We start from the raw sequence: 23177 nt of genomic DNA on the forward strand, positions 1-23177 counted from the left end.
TCTCTCTCCATTTCACAGAAAACATGCATATGTATTTGTGCACAATAGTTTTTTTTTTATATACCCAAACACCTAAAATTATCCAAACATACCCAGATAGGTGAATACTTGTATTTTTAATGAGAAACCACAATTAACCAAGTGATATCACACACACTTTATTTAAAATTTTATTTATTAATTTAAGGAATCTCTACACCTATCTTGGGGCTCGAACTCATGACCCTGAGATCGAGAGTTGTATGTTCTTCTGCCTGAGCCTACCTGGCACCGCTATCATTCACACTTCTACTATTATTAAATATGTGCAAAGATAAGTGAAGCAAATTAAAAATAATACTTCAACCTCTATACTGAATAGGAAGTATGACAATATTTAATTCCAAATGTATAACTATAATTATATATTTTATCCTATTTTATTTTCATATGAGTTGTTTTGTATTGCATATATATATATGTATTATATAATATGTAAGACACATTTTAAATATACAAATGTGCAATTACTTTTTTTCCCACTAAATATCTATGTAGTGGGTTTGGTTTATAATTTGCCATATTCTTCGTTATTCAAGGCCTGGTAAAAATTGCTGAAAGAACACAAAATTTTTTAATTTCACCGTTTGTTGTGGATTTGTCTGAGGCACTGTGGCTAAAATATCCAGTTATTATTATCTCTTAGTAGACACTGGCAGCTTCCAATCATAAGAGGTAGTGAGCATTATGGGATTCCCACTTATTTATATCTACTCCGTTCCTAAAAAGTATTGGATAAAAAGTTACATTTTTGTGATTTTTAATTAGAAAAGTAATGTGCTCCCAACCCACCTGGAATCTCTGACAAATTCCGCTAAACACTATTAAACACAAATATGAACGCTCCACAGATGATAGCTGCTTAAATGACCAATTCTGCTATTGTTTAACACAATGAACCCAGCAGGTAGTTTCCATGAACAGTACATACCGATGATGGCGAAACATGATAGTAATTCTATTTCCTCGGCACTGCAAATGGAACCACATGTAAATGAATAAGAAACAATAGGCAAAACTGTTAGAAAGAGGAGAGTCTGTGTTGTATGAATGGCGGACTGGGTGCCTGGATTCCCCACACAAGATTTACACAAGCACAGAATAGTTTATGAAGGACAGTACACTTTCAAGATGGAGTGTCAGGCCCAGAGGCAGCAATTGCCCTGAGGCCACAGGGGTCCTTTCTTTTTATGTGAGCAGGGTCTTGGGTCATGGACAGGTTGGTCTCTAATGGAGGTCGCTTCCCATCTTTTGGGGGATTCCTCCCACAGGCTGGGACGGGGAGTTTTTGACCTTACAAGGTTTGTACAAGAACCACCTAAACTACTGTGCTGCCTTCCTCCAAGGGGGCGGGGGTTAAAACCACAATGCAACTGCATTATAATGAGCCTAAGGGTTACCCTAGGCCAGAAGTAGAAGAGATGGCTTTGTTCTGCACCTGTGGCTCTTGGTCTGTTAGCCCCTGGGTCTTGGAGGCCACAAAGTCAGAATGTTGTACCCCGAAGCTTCTACCCTATAACCTATTTATCACCAACTTGGCCTCCAGTTCATGTCTAACTACTCTGTCAATGCCTGCTGTATCTAAACCTGTATATTGAACGCCAAAGTAAAATAAACAATGCTAAGGAAATAAGCAAGAAGTTTTTTGAAATATCTTTTGCCTTTTTCTAAAACAAACTTTATGCAGGTTGAAATGAGGCAAACTGACCCCAAGGACCACCACATCAGTCCTTTCTCCACTTTTTTGAAATTGCTGGAATGAGGCGCAGTGAAAGGCAACGTCCCTTGGATCAGTTTCCCGTGAAAGCAGACTCCAAGACGAGGACTTGGGCCCAGGTGGTTCCTTTGGAGCCGATCCCAGGAAGTAGAAGTAGGGAAGCAGGGAAAATGAAACAAGGAAGGAAGCCCACGTCAAGAATGTGCAATCACAGTCACCGCCGTGGGCAAAATGGTTTACTTCTCCAGAGAAGCTTGCAGAAATGATCTGACCAAAAGAAAAAACAAAAGAAAAGAAAAAGGGGTGAAAGATTTTCTCCACCACCTGTCAGGTTTTCTTGGTTGAGGACGGGCTAAGCTAGGGCTCTTTGCCTCTCTGCTTTTCCAGGCTGCAGGCCCGCAGTGGGGCCCAGGGGCTCTTGCAGCTTCCAAGAAGCTCCCGGGCATTAAACCAAAAAGATAAGACTGTGAAATGCTGTGAACACAAGCATCTGAATCACTGGCCACTGTCTGGGCAGCCACAGCTGAGATGAAATGGAACTCAGGGTACAGAGGGAGAGTGTCTGAGGCGCGGCCTACAACCACATTCTGGCAGGGTTTGCACTCAGATGACACTGTTCTCCGAACAGTCATGCCCTCTCATTCAAGGCATGCGTTTCACTTCAGAGGACTTTACGTTTGCAAGCACAAGCATTCGACAGCACTAAGATCTAAGTTTTTGGAAGGTGGTAGCTTTCAATCAGTGGTGAAGAAAAGGGTCTCCCTTGAGTTTATGGAAAAGCTCAGACAGCTCAGTCTCAACATTCCCTAAAATGGTTTCATTTCTCTAATATTTCCTTCAACCCCAATGAATTCAGAAATAATTGTGTTATATATGTGATATAAAGAGAAATGTGTTTTTCAGTGAAGTTAACAATATTTTTATAGCTTTATATTTTTAGTGGCTTTTTGAAATTTAGGAAGCATTTAACAAAATTTCCAAGCTGGTTATAACTAGGCATCCCGATTAAAAAAATGAACCTTTTACTGGAAAAAAGATTGTTCTCCTACTGGGCCCTTGCTATTAGGCTATATTTTAAAACCCTTTCTTTTCTTTAGTTAGGTGCACATGTCTTATAGATCCTTAGCCTGTGACTTTTTCTTATCAGTCCAAAGTTAAACTTTTCTCAAAGATAGGAGGTGCTATAAAAATATATTGGTTTTAAAGCATTTTTAAATGTTTATATATGTAATTTTTGAGAGAGAGAGAGAAAGAGAGAGAGAGAGAGAGAGAGAGAGAGAGAGAGAGAGAGAGAGAGAGAGAATACCAAGCAGGTTCCACACTGTTAGCACACAGCCTGACTTGGGGCTCAAATGCGTGAACCATGAGATCATGACCTGAGTGGAAATCAAGAGTTGGGACACTTAACCAACCGAGACACCCAGGTTCCCATAAAACATTTTTATTTATATAATTTTTAGTTTCAAGCAGACTTAGTGTCATCCTCCCTTTTTTGTTATAAATCACCAAACCATATACAATTACAATCTCAAAAACTAAATCACTAAATATACCATGATTTTTTGTATGTGTGTATATATATATATATATGTAAGGTGGCCTATCTATCTGTCATGACCCTGAGGTCTCTAAACATTAAATATTTAAATCTTTTAATATTTATTTACTTTCAAGACAGAAAGAGAGAGAGCAGGGGAGGGGCAGAGAGGGAGAGGGAGACACAGAATCTGAAGCAGGCTGTAGGCTCTGAGCTATCAGCACAGAGCCTGACATAGGACTTGAACCCATGAACCGTTAGATCAGGACCTGAGCTGAAGTTGGACACTTAACTGACTGAGCCTCCCAGAGGTCCCTAAACATTATTTTTAATTAAATACATTTTAATACATTAGTAACACTGTAAGCATTTTCATTTTTAAGATGACAAATCTCTTATTGGTGAAACAGATATTTCCTTACAACCTAAGACATGACTACTAATAGTTCCAGTAATTTATATTTCAGCATCTAAGAGCCTAAATTTATGATACAGTTGTTCTAATGATTATACCTGCTAGCCCTTCATAATTAGGTTCAACCTGGAGAGATTTACTGTCACTTATGTTCATGATAGTACATAAAATCAAATATGGAAAGTAAAATAATTTCACTATAGCGGAATTTTACCGTGAAGGACATTTTGGTGCATTTCATTTAACACTGGCTGCTATTTCTGGAATCTCCAGCTCAGGACTCAGACTGGAGTGGTAATGTTTTGAAGGTATGTTCCATTGTACCGGGGCAATCTGATGTGTTCTGATTACCTTCAAATGTTGGGGGACACATGAAAACATGTGAAGCCTTGCCACACAGATGGTTTTATATTTATATGAAGAATAATGGGATCTGGCGCCTGAGTGGCTCAGTCGGTTAAGTACCCAACTTCGGCTCAGGTCATGATCTCACAGCTCATGAGTTCAAGTCCTGCGTTGGGCTCTGTGCTGACAGCTCGGAGCCTGCAGCCTGCTTCAGATTCTGTGTGTCCTTCTACCTCTCTGTCCCTCCCTCACTTGTGCTCTCTTTCAAAAATAAAGCAATAGACTTAAAAAAATAATTTTAAAAAAAGAATGGGATTTATTTTTTCTCATTTTCCCAATTGTCAAGTATTTTATTTTTATAACAATAGCTCCAATTTTCCCAAAGTGCTTCTGTTGGGGAGATTAAAGCCAACATCAACTGAGGAGTGAAGGTTTGGTCTTAAGTTTGGTTTCACAGGAACCTGCAAAGACTTCTCCCCATGTTTCTCCCTCACCAAAGGTTCTTAATGAAGCTTTGGTGTGTGAAATGGGCAACTAAGGATTTCATATTAATTGTGGAAGTCTTGTCTTCACAGAGGCACCAAATTCCCATCTGGTCAGGATGGGTTCTTCATAGACAACTTAAGTCATGATGCCCAGGGAGCTTTAAGAAATACTGTAATTAACATCCTAGCATAAAGCCTATGGGTTTATCTACCCTGGCTAGATAAGTCTGTGAAGGTTCGAGAAGAACTGATTATGTCATGGAGGTGAGTATATGTAGGAAAAGTAATTTTAGAGTTGAATTCATATAGAATAACATTTCCTGGTGTCACAGGTTAAGGAAAGTACTTTTCCATCCATTAAAGTAAATCTTAACATGTCATTATGTATGCGATGGTCACAGTCATGCTTTGACCTATGCTAATAATCATATCCATTTCTTTGTGTGTCATGTAAAAGACTATTTTATTTACAAAACAGCACAGCATTTGTTTTATTGCTGAAGCTTTAGCCGATTTGTCCAAATAGCAAACTTTTGACATCTTTGAGACTCTTAAGAAATTTCATACGAACTTATATCATTGTTTCCTGGTGTTTAACTTCATATAAAAGCAGTTCAGCCTTCTTAAGAATGGTAAAATTTTAATATCTAAAAGAAGAAGGCTGGGCCCTTCTGGACATGGGTCCAATACCTTGGTGGTGGTCCAAAATATGAAAACATACCGAAAGCATGTCAATTTCACCATGTATATAAATTTGGGGAGTGGTGATGATCTACATTTTGAGTCTATTGCAGGCAGTGCCATTAAAAGTAGCCATTTTGTCAAGCAATCTAACTTCTTAATACCAGAAATTGTGGTGCTGACAAACAGAAGCCTGGTGAACGTGTCTTACAAAGAAAGCTGTCGTATTGGATATCCAACATATTCTTCGAAACGTTGTCAACCTGGGGTCTTTCTACAGACACAAACGCTTTACTCTCTGTGTTTTGTTCTCATAGCTAGCTGCTTCCTTCTCAACCAAAAAAATCTCAAGTTACCTGAAACTTAGTTCCTATCTCTGTTTCTCTGTGCTTTCCACACGGGCAAATGTTATTTTCAACTACCCATACTATGACCATAATGTCAGCCATGCCCGGGTAGAAGCCTTGCTGCCTCAGGCTGTTGGAAGACTCTTTAAACAAAACAGATGAATTGAATGGTAAGTCACAGGAAAAAATGTGCCTTACAGCTATAGAATGGTCTTTGAGTTGGTAAGACAGGAGATGTCACTAACCACTACTGAATTTATGTTTTGTAGCTTAAGGGAGTAGCAGTTGGAAAATAATGGAGACTTAAAAAGTGGGCATGAGGCCAGTTACCAGAATTCAGTAAGTAGCTTCTACATGAAGCCGTATGCAGTTCGTAGCTTATACATAGCTCACACAACATAACACATCCTCTTCTGTGTTAATATTTATTTATTCATCCTTTCAGCAAATATTTACTGAATATCTGCTGTGTGTCAGGCACCGTTCAAAGTGCTGAGGATACAAAAATGAATATACTCAGCAAAGTTCCGCTTCTCAAGGAGCATACCTTCTGGTGAATTCAGGCACACAGTAGGTGGGTAAGTGAATAAACAACCAGATATTTGTAGTCTGTGATAAGTGCCATGACAAAAATACTAGGGTTATTCTAAGAGTTAGCAACATGAGAGGTGTTAGAGAATGCTTCTCTTAAAAGGTGGCATTTTGTGGTAAGACTTGAACGCCAAGAAGGTGCCAGCCAGATAAAGATCCAAGAGAAAAGCTTTCTGGAAGAGCCAGCAACAAATGCAAAGAGAAGAGGCAAGCAAATTTACCTTTGTAAATTTTGTAAATTACAAAATTTACCACATTTCACAAAGAAGAGTTAGGGCAGGGGGGCTGGGATGTGGTGAGCAGGGGGGAGGGGGTGGGAGATGAGGTAGGCTATATGCTGTCCGGCCTGGCCTTGCAGGGTGTAGTCAGGGGTTCGGATACTATTCTAGGTGCAGTGGAAAGCCTTTGATGATTTGTAAGCTGAGGGTAGGGAAGCCGAGTGCCAAGACTGGGCTGAGATTTCAAAAATATTGCCCTGGCTTTTGTGTAGAGAGTGACTTAGGAGGGTAGAAATAACTGGAAGCAGGGAGAAGAGAAGAGTTCAGGAATACTAGCAGCAAAGATATAGAGACACAGACATTTGGCAAGGTGCTCTGACTTGCTGAAGCATGGCTTTGGAGGGAGAGGGAGAAAGGACCTCATATGTCCTCCTCCTTGGCTCATCCTGGGCAGTAACATTCACTGCAGAGAAGAACGTGTTTGCTCAGCGATCAGAGAAAAGTTTAAAAGCCATCTGTGCATAGCGAAGCCCAAATCCCAGAGACTACCTGAAATGCGGTACTTTAAAACACTCTCTCTACACCTAAGTCCTTATTTAGTGATGTTTTGACTTCTTATTCAGGGAGAAGGAAAAAGAATGCTCTGAAGGGGGGGAAAAAAAGCCCAAAGAATGTGTTGAGGTAGCAGTAGGTTCCAAGTTGTTTAAATAAAGCAACACGTACACTATGCTTGTGTTAGTTTCCCAGAGCCACCATAATAAATTACCACGAACTTTGTGGCTTAAAACAACAGAAATGTATGCTCTCACACTTCTGGAGGCCAGAAGTCTGGAATCCCCGTGACTCCCTTAGAACTCGTTTGCAGAACAGATCCTGCTTTTATACTTTGGCTGTGCTCCAGGGAGAGCATAATGGGAAGATCACCTCCTTGATCTTACAGAAAACGTCTAAGCATCTCTCTCCTCACTCAGGGGGAATTGTGTCTCCAAATAAACCCATGGGACAACCCAGTTGCAAAAAGAGTGCCTCTTGGATCTTAATGTGAAATATATCTAGCCTTCTTCTTAGAAGAAGGTAGGTAGGGGCCATGATGGGAGAAAGAACAGAATTCCCTGAAATGGGCAGTGCTCTGTCAGCTTGGCTAAAATGAAGTACCTCGTTTTCCATCAAACCGTAATTTCGGTGTTGCTTTGGACATATTTTGTAGAGGTGATTAAACTCCATAATCAGCTAACTTAAGAGAAGAAAATTCTCATAAATAATCTTCGTGGGCCTGAGTCAAGCAGTTAAAAACGCTTGAGAGTTGAGCTGAGGTGTCCCCGAAGAAGAAGAACATTCTGCCTGTGGACAGGGGCTTCTGCTCATGCCTGTGAGTTCCAGACCACTCTTCCTGACTGCCTGCCCTACAGACTTCCGACTTTCTAGCCACCCCTGTAACTGGGTATGCCATGCCTCGCAATAAATCTCTACTGTGTGTAAAACCTACTGGCTCTGTTTCTCTGATTCAACCCTGATTTGTACCTTACCTATCTGGAATTCACAGCACAATCCAAAAATTTAAACTGGCTTTTGAGGATATTAAGCTTCCACTGGCATTACTCAGAATCAGTCTGGATTCTCCTTCTCCCCCAGTCTGTGCCTCTAGCAGAAAAAGTTGTATTTTTTTTTCCATTCTGCAGTGTGTTCTTTGATTCTGGAAGCAGTAATGGTCTCCATCCATCCAGACCCAGGCATTCACTGCACAGCTGCTGTCTATTTACCCCATACTCTGGTGAACACTGCTATTAGGCACCCTGGTCCAGTTCTGAACCATTTTGAAGGCTCTATCCATGCCAAACAGGAACTGACGGCTTGCTGAACACCGAGGCCTCTTTCTATCAGCCATGCTGTCCTGCCAAGGTTACTTTGATACAGCAATGCCCCAAATATGTGTGGAGAGCCGCTCTCAAGATAATTTCCCTTGAGACCCCAAACCATAGGAAGAAGAAAAACCTACAGGCCCTGCAATCCCTCCATCCCTACATCTCCACCTGTCCCCAACTTGTCTGGATTTTTCTAAAGCCACTACCTTCTTTGCATCTGGCCTTAATAAGCACCTAAGATGTAAGGATGGGGGGTGGTGGGTAGAACCTCCTGCTTCTTTCATCGTTTCCCTTTTTCCTGCCAATCCCCAAGAACTGGAAAGAATGGGCTCCCCCCGTCACTCTTCCTGTCTGGAACTCCTTTAAGTACGGTCTCTGGTCTAGTTAGTTAAGTTCGATATCATCTCTCATCCAAACTGGCCTGGGAGCCTATTTTCCTACCAAGAGTTTTACCCACCCTCTCAGACTCTCGAGTGATAATCCACAAGGGTCACTCTGGGAAGCAGAAGGATCTAGGTGTTCAGTAATTTAACAGGAGAATTAAAAATGCATCCATGTAGTATTAGAACAACATTATCCCCATTGCTTCCTGAGGTCCACATAGATTTTGACGTATGAAATCTTCCACTGTCAATGTATTAGCCCTCCATCCAGGTAGAGGAAAGGTTAGCCTCCCCAGCAGCCACATCAGAACGTGAGCCCCCCACACAAGCAGCGATATTTAAGGGAATAAAGATAAGGAAAATCTTCAGAGATAACCTATTTTTTCATGTGACAAGGAAGCGATAAATAGTTTCAAATTTACTCTTTTGATGTAGTCTTCAAATAAAGTTGTACACAGAGCCCGAGATGTGCAGGAATTAGATTGAGAGATGTCCATCATTGCCATGATCAAATACTCTTAAGTGTTGCACACTGTAAGTTGATATATTTTTTTTTAATAATCCTGAGATTTATCTTTGTGGCTGAACCCACACATTGAATTATACATGATAAGAGTGTTGAAGTGTGTTTTAGGCATACTACAATTTTGCAACTGTTTTGTCACATTTATGAATATACTTAGAACCTTGAAACCTGCAAATGGTTCAAGCTTTCCTGGAACTCAGAGAGGCTCTATTATCCGGAACCTTCAGACTATAAAGACGAATCAGTGGCTTTGTCCTGAAATCCAGACCTTTTATCCTTGACTTAGTACAATGTTTTAGACTCTAAGTCATCAGGACTATGGCTGTAGAGTTATCTCTCTATTCTAAAAGGTGGTAGGCACATATCAGGTTAGTAAATACACACACACACACACACACACACACACACACACACAAACATCCCACTTGCATAATTGTTAAAAAAGAAAAAACCTTAAAGAGTTCTACTGAGATAAAATACTTATACCATAAAATGTAATCATTTTAAGGGTTCAGTGTTTCTTGGTATATTTACAGAGTTGCACGGCGATTACTACAATTTTATTCTAGAATGTTTCCATCACTCTAAAAAGAAATGTTTATAATCACTATTGGTTCCCACCTCAACTCAAAGCAAGCACTAATCCAGTTTCTGTGTCTGTACATTTGCCAATTTGGGACATTTCATATAAAGGGAAATATATATATTTATTTAATATATATATTATATTTATTAAATATATATTATATCTATATTATCTAATATATTATATCTATATATCTATTATATCTATATATTATATATTATATTATATCTATATCTATATATTATATTATATCTAATATTATCTAATATATTATATCTATATATCTATTATATCTATATATTATATATTATATTATATCTATATCTATATATTATATTATATCTAATATAGATAATATATTATATTGTATATAATACATAATTATATACAATATAATATATTATACATAATTATATCATTATATATAGAATATATTATATTATATTTAATATATATATATAGTAAAATATTAGGTTCATTTCCTCCATACAGGATTTGCCTGAAACAACACTGAACAGTGCATTTTAAATAATAAAAAAGAGGCACTTTTTTTCTAGTTATGCAAATGTGATTTGAAAATCAGAAGAACATTAAGTTTATATTTTTTAACTTTATTTATTTGTTTTGAGAGGTGGGGATAGGGGGAGAGATTCCCCAGCAGGTTCCACACTGTCAGCACAGAGTCCTACATGGAGCTCAAACCCACAAACCACGAGATCATGACCTGAGCCAAAATCAAGAGTCAGATGCTTCACCAACTGAGCCACCGAGGCTCCCCAGAATAGCATTCAGTTTAAAAGAAACTGCATTAGGTACCCCTAGGTGGCCTTAAATTCATTTTCTATCCTAAGTTCCTGCTTGATTCTGAAGAATCTAAAAAGCCCTATGAGGTGCCCGGGTGAACATCTGACTCTTGATTTCAGTTCAGGTCATGATCCCAGGGTCATGGGATCAATCCCTACATCGTGCTCCATGCTGAGCACAGAGCCTGCTTAAGATGCTCTCTCTTTCCCTCTGCCCCTCCCCTGATTGCCCAAGCATTCTGTCTCTCTCTAAAATTAAAAAAAAGAAAAGAAAAGAAAAAAAATGTTCTAGATGTCAGATCTTTCTTTCCTGAAAAAGAAATAATAAGATAGTTTAAAACTCTAAAGACAGATATGACAACAAGAGCATAAATGATAAAAGAAAAACAATTGATGAATTGAATTTAATAAAAATTAATAAAATATTTGTACTTCCAAAGACACTATCAAGACAAAACAAGATGACCTGCAGGTTGGAAGAAATGTTCTCAAATCATATTTCTAATAAGGGACTTGTATCAACAACACAAAAAGAACTTTTGTAAGTCAATAATAAAAAGTATCTAACCCAAGTGAAAAACAGGCAAAGGATTTGAATGGATATTTTTTCCTAAAAAGATACACAAATGGCCAATAAGCACACCTAAAGATGCACATCATCATTGATCATCAGAAATCCCAAATCAAGACTATGCTGAGATACCCACCAGAATGGCTACAATGAAAAAGACAAACAGTAACAAGTGTTGGTGAGGATTTGAAGCAACTGAAACCTTCATACATTGTTGGTAGGAATATAAAATGGCACAGCTACTTTGGAAAACATTTGGGCAATTTCTTAAAAATATAAACATGGACTTAACAATATGATTCCACAATCCCACTCATAGGCATCTACCAAAAAGAGAAGAAAGCATATGTCCACATAGAAACTTGTACTTGACTGCTCATAATAGCATTATTCACAGTAGCCCAGACAGGGAAACAGCCCAACTGTTCATCACCTGATGAATGGGGAAACAAAGTATGGTATATCCATATAATGCAATACTATTTGGCATTAAATAGGTACAGTACTGATGGACCTCAAAAACATGCACCGTGAAAGCAACCAAACACACACACACACACACACACACACACACACAGGCGCGCGCGCGCGCACACACACACACACACACACACACACACACTGTATGATTCCATTTATAGGAAATGTCCCAAACCAGCAAATGTACAGACACAGAAACTGGATTAGTGCTTGCTTTGAGTTGAGGTGGGAACCAATAGTGATTATAAACATTTCTTTTTAGAGTGATGGAAACATTCTAGAATAAAATTATAGTAATCGCCGTGCAACTCTGTAAATATACTAAGAACCACTGAACCCTTAAAATGATTAAATTTTATGGTATAAATATTTTATCTCAGTAGAACTCTTTAAAGTTTTTTTTAACAATCATGCAAGTGGGTTGTTTGTAAGAACAAACAAGAACGTTCATGTTTTAAGTATGTAACAACTAACTCACAATATCATTTCCTTAAACAACAATCTTTCTTATTTTGGCAATCAGGCGGAGCTTAATAATTGTCTTGAACTAAATATTGCATGCTATGCAAAAGTTTGAAGCCTCAAAATCCACCATAGCACTGAATTTAGGTACCCAAGTAAACTTGAAATGCAAAAATGATACTTGAATGATGCAAGACATGTTGATTAATGCTTCAGGTTTGTCAGTAGGTGTGACTTTGACCACACAAATTCAGCCATCTGTAATTAAAAAAAATTTTTAATGTTTTATTTATTTTAGAGAGAGAGAGAGAGAGAGAGAGAGAGAACAAGTGGGGGAGGGGCAGAGAGAGAGAGAATCTGAAGCAAGTTCCAGGCTCTGAGCTGTCAGAACAGAGCCTGATGCGGGGCTCAAACTTGTGAACCGCAGAGGACATTACCTGAGCTGAAGTTGGAGGCTTAGCTGATTGAGCCACCCAGGTGCCCCAGCCATCTGTAATTTTTATAACCAAAATAACTTAAAAGTGACAACTATTTCTCATAAGGAGTTTTCAATAGAATTCAGCAAGAACTCACTTGCTTCTCAGACTATTTATTATGGAGAGGAGTTATATAGAAAAGTGCTGCCCAAAGTGTATGTGCGTGCGCACACACACACACACACACACACACACACACCCCACGGCCATAGAAGCCAAACAAGTTTTCTCCAACTTGTCAGGATGCTGTAGGTTGGTCTGGTACAGAAAAGAACAGCCTAGCAAACGAAGATCAGGGGAGATGCATCGTGCAGTGTAAAGCTTTCAATGCCTGGCATATTTCCCCCCTTTCTTTCCGACAGTAGCTTTGCAGAACAACAAAAAGCATGGCTTCTGAAGGGTCTCCTTTTCTCTCCGCCGGGTTGCGTTTAGATGACAAGAAATGGTAATTCTAGTTGCGGCTATAGGATGCCTTCCCGCTGTCTGGGGGGGAAAAAAAAATGTGTCCAGCACCTTTAACTAGTTCCTCTTGATACAATCCCCACTAACCTTTGAAGACTTCCCCTACTAACCTCTTCCAGAGACCACCCCCCCTGGCTAGTCATAGCTGGTGGCCTCCCCTCTTCGGGGCTGAGGTTCCCGACAGAAACGTGCAGCCTAAACTGAGATCCTCTGCTCTGTGATAAACAAAGGTGCCACCTGCATTTAGTATTCAGGCTGCGAGCTCCAGACGTCCCTAAGCTCACAAGTCTCCTGGCGGAGTCCACATGTCCTCATCACATACAGGCGTCTGCAGTCATGCTCCCCTGCCCTGCTAGTGCCTAAAATACCACTTCTTTCCTCTCCGGGGACCAGGGGAGCCGGGCGGGGAGAGCTGGGCTCCTGCCTCTGCACCCAACACGCGGCTCAGCTTGGCTCCCCAGGCACAGACACTGTAACAATGTGCTGTGTTGGCTCCAACGACTTGTTTGCTTAATTCCTCAGAGTTCAGTGAGGTCATTTTGTCATCTTCCTTGTGTTTTCTGGATTTTCCAAAGAATCGCCAGCTTCCAACAACACCCTCTTTCTCCCCATTGGAAATGGAAACACGTCCCCGGCAGGAATTTTCCACTGAGCGGATCCAGCTTCCCTGGCTGGGGCCTCCGCGCAGCCTGTGTGCTGTATTTCTTTCCACAGCAGTTTGACGTTTGTGAGTCCGCACACTGAGTCGTATTCAGTCACCCTAAGTCTCCCCCTTGCTACATTTTTTTTTTTAAATAATGCATACTTCCAAGCAATTTCAGGAAGGGAGCAAAGGCTTTCAAGCAACATTATGTTTAATTAGTTCTGTCACTGTCACAGAATCGGAGTCCCTTGGAGTCGCCCTCCCCCCTCCATAACCTCCCCCATTTCCTAGCCCCCTTCCCTCTCCCGGTAAACACCTTGAGGACAAACCTCACGGTCCATATACTCCGCCTGTGATTGCTTGCCTTTGCAAATTATTCCCTTTGAATAATATTTACAAACTCAACGTCACCGCCTGACACGATGATAAGAGGGGACACAGATTGCTTATCATCTCAGCTGTAAACAAGAAAGGGGCACACGCGCCTGGAAACGTGTTCACCGCCGGCGCTGGGTCGCACTCCCCGCCGCCCCGACACTGCGGCGGGCGGCGGGAGACCCCGCGCGCTCCCGGGGCGCCCGCGGGGCGATCCCAAGTCCCAGGCGGGGGGAGGGAGAAGGGGGAATTGGGGGGCGGGTCACAGAAAGGCTGCATTCAGAGGAAAACAATGCGTGCCTTCCAGAAAGCAAAGGCAACACACGCAAACTCAGATGCCTGCAGAATCCGGCTCCCGGCGGGCGAGGCAGAGGGAGTGTGGGCTTGCAGGGGCGGGCGGGGCGGGCGGGGCGGGCGGGGGGGGCCTCCCCCGTCTGGCCGGGTGGTAGCGCCGCAGACTGCGGGGGCCCAGGGGGTCACTCCTGCCCAGTGGAGGGGGCTCCAAAGGAACCGCGACTCTGCAGAGGGGGAGGGAGGGAGGAAGAGGGGGATTTGTTCAAGCTGGGAGGGTGGGCCTCTAGGGGGAACAGAAAGAGAAGAAAAAGAAGAAATAGATTGATGCTTCGCAGGACACCTAGGGTATTTCTTTCAGGGGGTATTACTTCCACTTTTAGGCAGGAACAAGAGCTGGGAGGAAGACAGCAGCACGGGCTGACAGCTCGGAGGTGATCAAAGGGGAGAGCCTGAATGGTCTGCTTTGCCAGCCATTTATTAGAAAGAGGGGTGCTCCCAGGCCACTGGAGGCGGAGAGAGGAGATTAGCATCAAATAAAAAGAGATCGGCCTCACTCCCTTTATTCAGGGTATATACGCACTATGTATGCAACATGCAATATATATACTTATACATATGTACAACATCTACAATAGAAATGCTACTTACTGCAAGACCCAGTCCTTCCCATAGAGAAAATAGCCAGCCCCCCCCCCCCCCGACCCCTTGCATGTAAAGAAAGGAAATTCCACCCTCCATTTCCAAATCTTGCAACCTCTGCTTTCTCCGCGCTGTAGTATCACACGGTGGATGGTCCACTGGAGGACGTTTTTGTTTTTTGTTTTGTTGGCTTGTTTGTTCGTTGTTTTTGTTTTTGCTTTGCAGAGACCTCCCCCTTGGGGGGGAACGTAGCGCGAAGAACTTTGCGGGAGGCTAATTAACCTAGGAAGTACAGTTTAAAGCACTCCTGGGATTTGAGTAGAACTTCCCTTTCCAGGGATAATAGTATGACGTGTTAAAATGCACTGCAGCGGCGCAAGCGGATCATGTGACGTCAAAATGATGACCCGGAGCAGGTTAGGGAAGGATTTCAGAGCGTGACTAAAAGTGGGAAGGACCACAAGTGCTTGATTAGCATTAACACGACTATGGGTCTCACAACAAACACAGGAGAATGGTAGGCGTCTGCCCAGTGCATAAAGTGCACTCTTTTCAGTTAGGGAAATATGATCTTTATACCGAGAGGTGCACTGAAGCTATTTAAGGGGCCTGAATGGAATGGGAAATACCTTCGCACGTAATAACGATTTTATTTTGCCTGAGAATTAGTCGCGCGCGCGCACACACACACACACACACAGAGCAAACTATCAACTTTTATCACCTAAAGCTTTACAGGGAAAACAAAGAAGCAAACTGATTTGTACCCAAATTCACATTTTGAAATATGCAATGCTAAATCCTTTACTTAATCACAAAGTGGTTACCTTTTAATGCATTCTTTTACCATCGTACTGGAATTCAATCAGAAATAAGCATAGCAGAGCAGTTCACGTTTGTTTTTTCCCTCTTTTAGTACAGTAATAATCAAGGTGTGGTTTTTTTTTTTCCTTTAAGCGTTCGTGAACTTTATAGTTTTTCTCCAATATTAGGAAAAATTTAATCTGTGTTGTTTATTCTTTCAGTTATACAAGCATATATTTTTGTGGCAAAAAGTTTACATAATACAGTGCTATACAGATTCAACAATGAAAATTTCCCACGAAGGCCCCCTTTCTGCAAATTATTTCCTTCTCCAGAAGTAGTTGCTGTTTCCATCCAGACCTTGTAAAATATTTTTTTTCAATTTTTTTATGTTTATTTATTTTTGAGAGAGAGACAGAGCATGAACGGGGGAGGGTCAGAGAGAGAGGGAGACACAGAATCGGAAACAGGCTCCGGGCTCCGAGCCGTCAGCCCAGAGCCCGATGCGGGGCTCGAACTCACGGACCGTGAGATCGTGACCTGACCCGAAGTCGGCCGCTTCACCGACTGAGCCACCCGGGCGCCCCAAGACCTTGTAAAATAGTTTTGTGTGCATACACATGCAACCGCATATTATTTTTAAGTAATCTCTGCACCCAATGTGGGGTTCAAACCTAAACCCCAAGATCAAGACTCTCATGCTCTACCAACTGAGGCAGTCAGGCCACACCAACCATATCCATTCATTTAGAATAATAAATTCAGTCGTACTCTATTACTCTGTGAAGTCTTTATCTTTTCACTTGATATGCCAATAAGATCTTTCTTCATCAGGACCTATAACTCACTACATTCTCAGAACTACTACATAAGACTTCATGGTTTATTTTCTTACTACTCTGTTGATACATAATTAGGTTACTTCCGTTTTTAAAAATTTTCTCAGTAATGTTAAAACTGACATTCTTAGAAATCTTTGACCATCCGTGCTAGTACTTTTGTAGGCTAGATTGCATTGGAATTACTAGGCCAAAGGGTATGTGAATTTTTAATTTATAGACACTACCAAATTACTCTCCAAAGTGCAAAAACAGTTTATGTGCCCCTGAGTCATATGCAGCCAGACTACTGTTTTCATACAATCTCAATCACTGCTTATTATCATTAAAAAACAACAAAAAAAGCAAGTTTTGTCAAGATCTTAAACAAATATAATGTCACATGGATTCCTCACTGGCCTTTCTCTATTACTGCTGAGGTAGAATGAGTCTTAAATTTATCGGCCACTGGTAGTGTTTCCTGGGACTTGTCTGTCCAGACCCCTTGCCCCATTCCTCTGTGGATCTTTTTCTTTTTTATTTCTAAAAATTCTTTATGAAGAGAGCCTTTGCTTCTTTTATGCAGTGTAAACATTTCTCCAAGATTGTTGTTTACCTTTTAACTTTGCTAATAGAGACATCATCGCAGAAACATATGAAGTTCTATGTACCAAATCTGTCAGCAATTTCTTTTATGGACTCCAGGTTGTGTCCTGATTAAAACAGAATAAAGAACATATACCTATATTTTGTATTCCAGATGGCAGATTAACTCTCTAAAATCGCTTCTGTTTCTTCAGGACATTAAATTAAGTGTATACCGTATCAACGAATCAATAGGGTTCTGCATTCACTTGTTCCCTATACCAAAGCACGGGGTACATCTTTCAGTGTGCTTAAACTAAGATCTTGCCTGTGGATGCACTCAAAAAGGTCTGTGGATTGAATGCAGGGAAAGAAAAAGTATCAAGAATTCTTAACTAAATAAAAGTTGTCAGAGCCTCCTTGAGCTTTTGGGAAAGTTCTTGTCAGCTTTACTACTGTCTGTGGTCCGACATCAGAATATCACATTCTTTGTCATGAATCATGTGATCATGACTTGACTTAAACCTACTTTTTTTTAGGTTTATTTATTTATTTTGAGAGAGAGGGAGCACGCGCATGAGCAAGGAAAGGGCAGAGAGAGAGGGAGAGAGAGAGAGAATCCCAAGCAGGCTCCACACTGTCAACACAGAACCCTACACAGGGCTTGAACTCACAAACCACAAGCCAAAAGAGTGGGATGCTTAACCAACTGAGCCACCCAGGCACCCCTCAACCTACCTTTTCTGAGTCATTCCCCTCTGATATGGCTTCCTACTCTAACTGGTCCTTTTCTACCTCTAGTTTTTGGCCCAATTTTAATGCTCAAGCCCTACATTCCACTTTTTTTGTGGCGGAGCTGTCATATCCCCCCCCCCCCCCCCCACACACACACACTGACTGGAATGCTGTTCACTGACTAGAATGATGTCATGATGTGGGGTAGGGAATAATACCACGAGGCAGGTGCCACCATCTTTGAAAAATGTGAGAAGGTAGCAAAGACGTTAGTTGGTAGAAACCAGAAAGAGTAGAAGATAAGATATCCAGGTGTCCCGAGTTTCAAAGGAGTGCAGAAGGAAACATCTGGCAGCGAGAATGGAGGAGAATGTTGGCCAACGTACCAGGTGGGTGGAAAGGAGAATAAGTCGTCACCATTAAGATGGCTGCATCCTCATAATGGGTCAAGTTTCAGTTTCAACGAGAAAGAGGGCAGAGTGTTCTGTGCAGCGTCTTGAGGACGTTGGGAGGTTTGTGGAGGGAAGGGGCAGCTACGGAAGGGGAAGCATACAGTAGAGTGTTTGTAAACATACCGAAGAAGAGAACAGGGAGGTTTGCTTTTCCAGAAGTCACCCCTCAAGGCCACTGTAGTGGATTCTGTGGTGTGTTTCCCGGATGTCTTCTTCAACCCTTCAGGATTTAGGCCCTCGTGCCCTCACCTATGGGATTTGGGGAGGCTGACTTCCCTCAGCTGAGTACCCCTTCAGGCATTCTCCCTCAGTGGAGGGATGGTGCCTATGTGTGTGAGGGAGGGTTGCATCACAAGGACCCTACTCCTCCCACAAACCTTGAAACTGGATTTATTCCCTTTACTGAGAGAGATAACCTAATGCTACTAATATCTGAGAAAACTCTGCTCCTCCCATCAGGGAAGTCTGTCTCAGGTGAAGAGGCTCCCTATGTAAGATAAAAGTTAAAAATCTCAAATTACGTGTATACAATAAAAACGATCTCTCTTGGCCCCAAAGATATACGCTTTTTTTATTTTAAATCTAAGTTTCACTGTACGTGCTTAAAAAAATAATTTTAATTTACCTAAACAGCGCTTTGAACAACTGTATCACATTTATGTAATAAATCGTGTTATATGTAACATATATTTTAATGTATATTGCATAGACATAGGTAGTACGCATTATGCATATACCTATCTCCTAGGCTGAAAGTCGTCACACATAGAAGCATATGGAGCATTCTCATCTGATTGTACATTAGATCTCTCTGCAATTTCACAGTAGCATTAAAAAAAAAAAATTAATGTTTATTTTTGAGGCAGAGAGAGACAGACCATGAATGGGGGAGGGTCAGAGAGAGGGAGACATAGAATCTGAAGCAGGCTCCAGGCTCCGAGCTGTCAGCACAGAGCCCAACGTGGGGCTCCAACTCACGGAGTGGGAGATCATGACCTCAGCCGAAGTCGGAGGCTTAATCGACTGAGCCACCCAGGTGCCCCTGCAATGGCATTTTCTTTTTTTACTAAAGTACAGTTGACACACAATGTTACCTTAGTTTCAAGCGTGCAACATAGTGATTCCACAAGTTTATACATTATGCTCTGCTCAGAAGTGTAGCTATCCTCTGTCACCATGCAACACTAGCTCAATACCAGGGACTATATTCCCTGTACTGTATCTTGTATCCCTATGACTCCTTCACTCCATTACTGGAAGAATATCATTTTCTCCCTACCTTCAATTTTATGCAACACAAGCATGTTCAGGTAAACTACTTTGAGGGCTGGTTTATGTCACTGTCCCTAAAAGCATTGATTATTTCATCAGTATTAAAAATGCAAATGAAATGGTTTTCCATAGTACTCTTTTGTAATATAAAGTTTCTTCCAATAGATGATTTTGTTAAACATCAGTTGTAATGCATTTATCACGAGTAGCCATGTCAGGGCTAAGGTAGATTGCTATCTCTATTCCTAGAGTGAATGTACTCAAGGAGAGAAGTGTTATCTGTCGCTACCCATAAAATGTCATGTTTTCTCCATAGAATTAATAGACGTTGTAAAATGGGATCATCTTTTCTTTGCCCTTTACCCTGTCAAGATGCGATTCTGTATGCACTTTAAAGAGACGTAATAGAATTATTCTTTGGGGAAACAAACTCTGGAGATCGACACATGATGCTTGGAGAACATAAGATGTAGGCAAAGATATGGCAGCTATATTTCTTTCAGAGGCCTCGTGATAAGATCTTGACCGTGTTCTATATAGATGATGCTGATGTTCTGGTAGCTCTTAACTCTACCTTTGCTAAAATTCCAGGTTTTGTCCATGGTTGTTGATCATCCGAAGTCTACCTGTGTGGGGGCTCCTGGATGGCTCAGTCAGTTAAGCGTCCGACTTCAGCTCTGGTCATGATCTCACAGTTTGTGAGTTCGAGCCCCATGTCAGGCTGTGTACTGACAGCTCAGAGCCTGGAGCCTGCTTCAGATTCTGTGTCTCCCTCTCTCTCTGCTCCTTCCCCTGCTCATGCTCTGTCTCTCTCTGCCTCTTAAAAATAAATACATGTTAAAGATTTTTTTTTTTTTTAAAGCCTACCCGTGTGGATAAATGATGACAGGTGATATGGGTCAGAGAAGTATAATGAACTACCTCATCACTTCCTGGTTATTGATTTTAAAAATGGCAAGGAGTCCAAAGCACTTAAGGCCATCACCTTTTCCAATGACCGCTCCCATCTCATGTTGGTCTCGTGTCCCTCGGGAAGCTTGGTAAGCAGTTTTGGCAGACTGGGAAGTCTACAGTAGGCACCGCGGAGGCTACCAGAGGATAAAATATACTCTCTGTCCTCAAAAGACTTATAATCTATTGGGGAAATGAAGTAAAGCATGATCAGTAAGGGCCTACACAATGGTCTAGAGCTTCTTAAAAAAACGTTGCCCAAGGAGTAGAGAATACAAGAGACGGGGCATAAAGGAAGAGTAGCTTTGGCCGGGCAGAAGAACGAAGAGAGAAGATCAGATATGCTCTCCATCAGGGGTTTACTGGATGCTGACTATGGGACAGACCCCATGCTTTATCTTATTTGGTCCCAACAAAACATATTTTTACTATCAATATCTTCATTTTGTACAGGAGGAAACAAGTTTAGCAAGATTGAGTAACCTGCCTGTTGCAGATACTGGGGAAGCCAAGATTTGAACTCAATGTCCTTGATTTCAGAGACAGCATGCTTAACTATGACAGCATGCTGCCACAGTGACTTGAGGGGACAGGGATAGGGACGGAGCTGGCAAGGAGCACTTGAATGCTCTAAAACATGAAGTGATTAGTTCTGAGTATGGGCAGTTTGAAAGACTGAGGCGTCTAGTCTAACTGTGGTGATAACAGAGGGTGCCATTGAAAGAGCAGAGGACTAGCATGTTGGAGGCAGCATCTAGAGCATGTTGGTTGTGCAAGAATGTAGGAGATGAGCAGTCCTGATACCAGCCAGTACCCTACTGCAGGGAGAGGGTGAGGCCCCCATTACAGTGATGATGGTAAGCATAAAGAGATTTCAGGCCACATATAACTCATCTTGGCAAGAGAAACAAAAGGGAAAGCTGTGCATTTTTTAAAGATTCAACACAGGGGCGTCTGGATGGTTCAGTCAGCTCAACATCTACTTCAGCTCAGGTCATGATCTCACAGCTCATGGGTTCGAGCCCTGGGTGGCCCTCTGGGCTGACAGCTCCGAGCCTGGAGCCCACTTCCGATTCTGTGTCGCCTCCTCTCTCTGCCCCTCCCCTGCTCACACTGTCTCTCTCTGTCTCTCAATAATAAATACATGTTAAATTAAAAAAAAAAAAAAGAAAAGAAAAGAAAGATTCAATACTTAAGGCAAAACAGTGATATAGAATGAGGACTAATAACAATACCTAATATTTATTGAGCATGAATTAAGTGCCAGGTACCAGAGCAAGCACTTTACATTCATCATTCTTTGCGATAACCCTGTGCAGTAGGTTATGAGGCTACATAGTTTAAAGAGATAAAGTAAATTAATAGCTAGTAGATAAAATAGCTGAGATTAAATGCAGATTAGCTGGTTTCCTGAATTTGCATGCTTGACCTGGAGGGTACAGCCTCTGAAGGCCTTTGCCTGATGTCAACGTCAGAGAGAGAATCTTGGCTTCAGTTTTGCCCCGTGCAAAATCCTTGTGGTATTGGCCAAACTCTTTATGTCTCCCAGCTCCACTTTTCTCCTTTGGGACAGAGGATGAAGCTTGTGTGCTTGTTTGTGTGTTTGTTTTGTTTCCGGATGAGCGAGTCCAGAATTATGTGACTGTTGCTGGGAAAGCAAGAGTCTGGAGAAAACGGGGAGAAGACAGAACGTTTAATCGGTGTAGTTTTACACCCCTTGTAATTTTTTAAAGTGTTGACTCATTTATTGAGAGAGGGATGGGGATTAATGGGGAGGGACAGCGGGAGAGGAAGAGACAGAGGGAGAGAGAATCCCAAGAAGGTTCCATGCTGTCTGTCAGCACAGAGCCCAACACGGGGCTTAATCTCACCAACTGCGAGATCGTGACCTGAGCTTAAATCAGGAGTCAGATGCTTACACGACTGAGCCACCCAGGCACCCGCATCCCTTGTAAGTTTTAATCTAGCCTGTTGGTTTTCATTTATAGTTAAATATTATTAGCTAAATTAGAGAAGTGGGCTTGGTAGTATTTATTTTTAAGCATAATTTACAGTGGTTGAAATGAACTTCACTGTGTTTTTGTTAAGTAAAAAAAGCACATTTTGTGAATGTAAAAATGGTAACAAGTCAAATAGTGATGTAACTGATTCAGAAGAAAGAAACAGCAACAGAATTTGTACTGGTTTTACTTTACCTGGGGGTGCATATCTGAAAGGCAGAGTGAACATACAGACAGGATGAAAGTTTGCTGTTATTAATCCTATAGTCCTGAAGCTGAAAAATCTGATGGAAACTATGAAATAGTATTCATTTACTTATATTACATTTGATAAAGTTAGAGGAATTCTGTATTTCTTCTTCCTTCAAAAGTAAAGCATTTTCATTCCTTACTCCATATAGTTTTATCTACATAAGCACTTCTTGATATGGGGTATATGTTATATCTGAGTTTATTTCAAAAAATGAGAAAATAAAAAGATCCATGGCCAGCCCTAAATAGTTTTTCTTAATAATTTTAATGTGAATGACTAAAATTAATATCTTAGGAGTCATTAGAAAAGACTTTCAAAATTAATTATTCCTCATTTTGAATCAACTGTACATTTAAAAACTGTGAAATCT

The sequence above is a fragment of the Neofelis nebulosa genome, chromosome 2 (assembly GCF_028018385.1).
Source record: "Neofelis nebulosa isolate mNeoNeb1 chromosome 2, mNeoNeb1.pri, whole genome shotgun sequence".
NCBI lineage: Eukaryota > Metazoa > Chordata > Mammalia > Carnivora > Felidae > Neofelis > Neofelis nebulosa.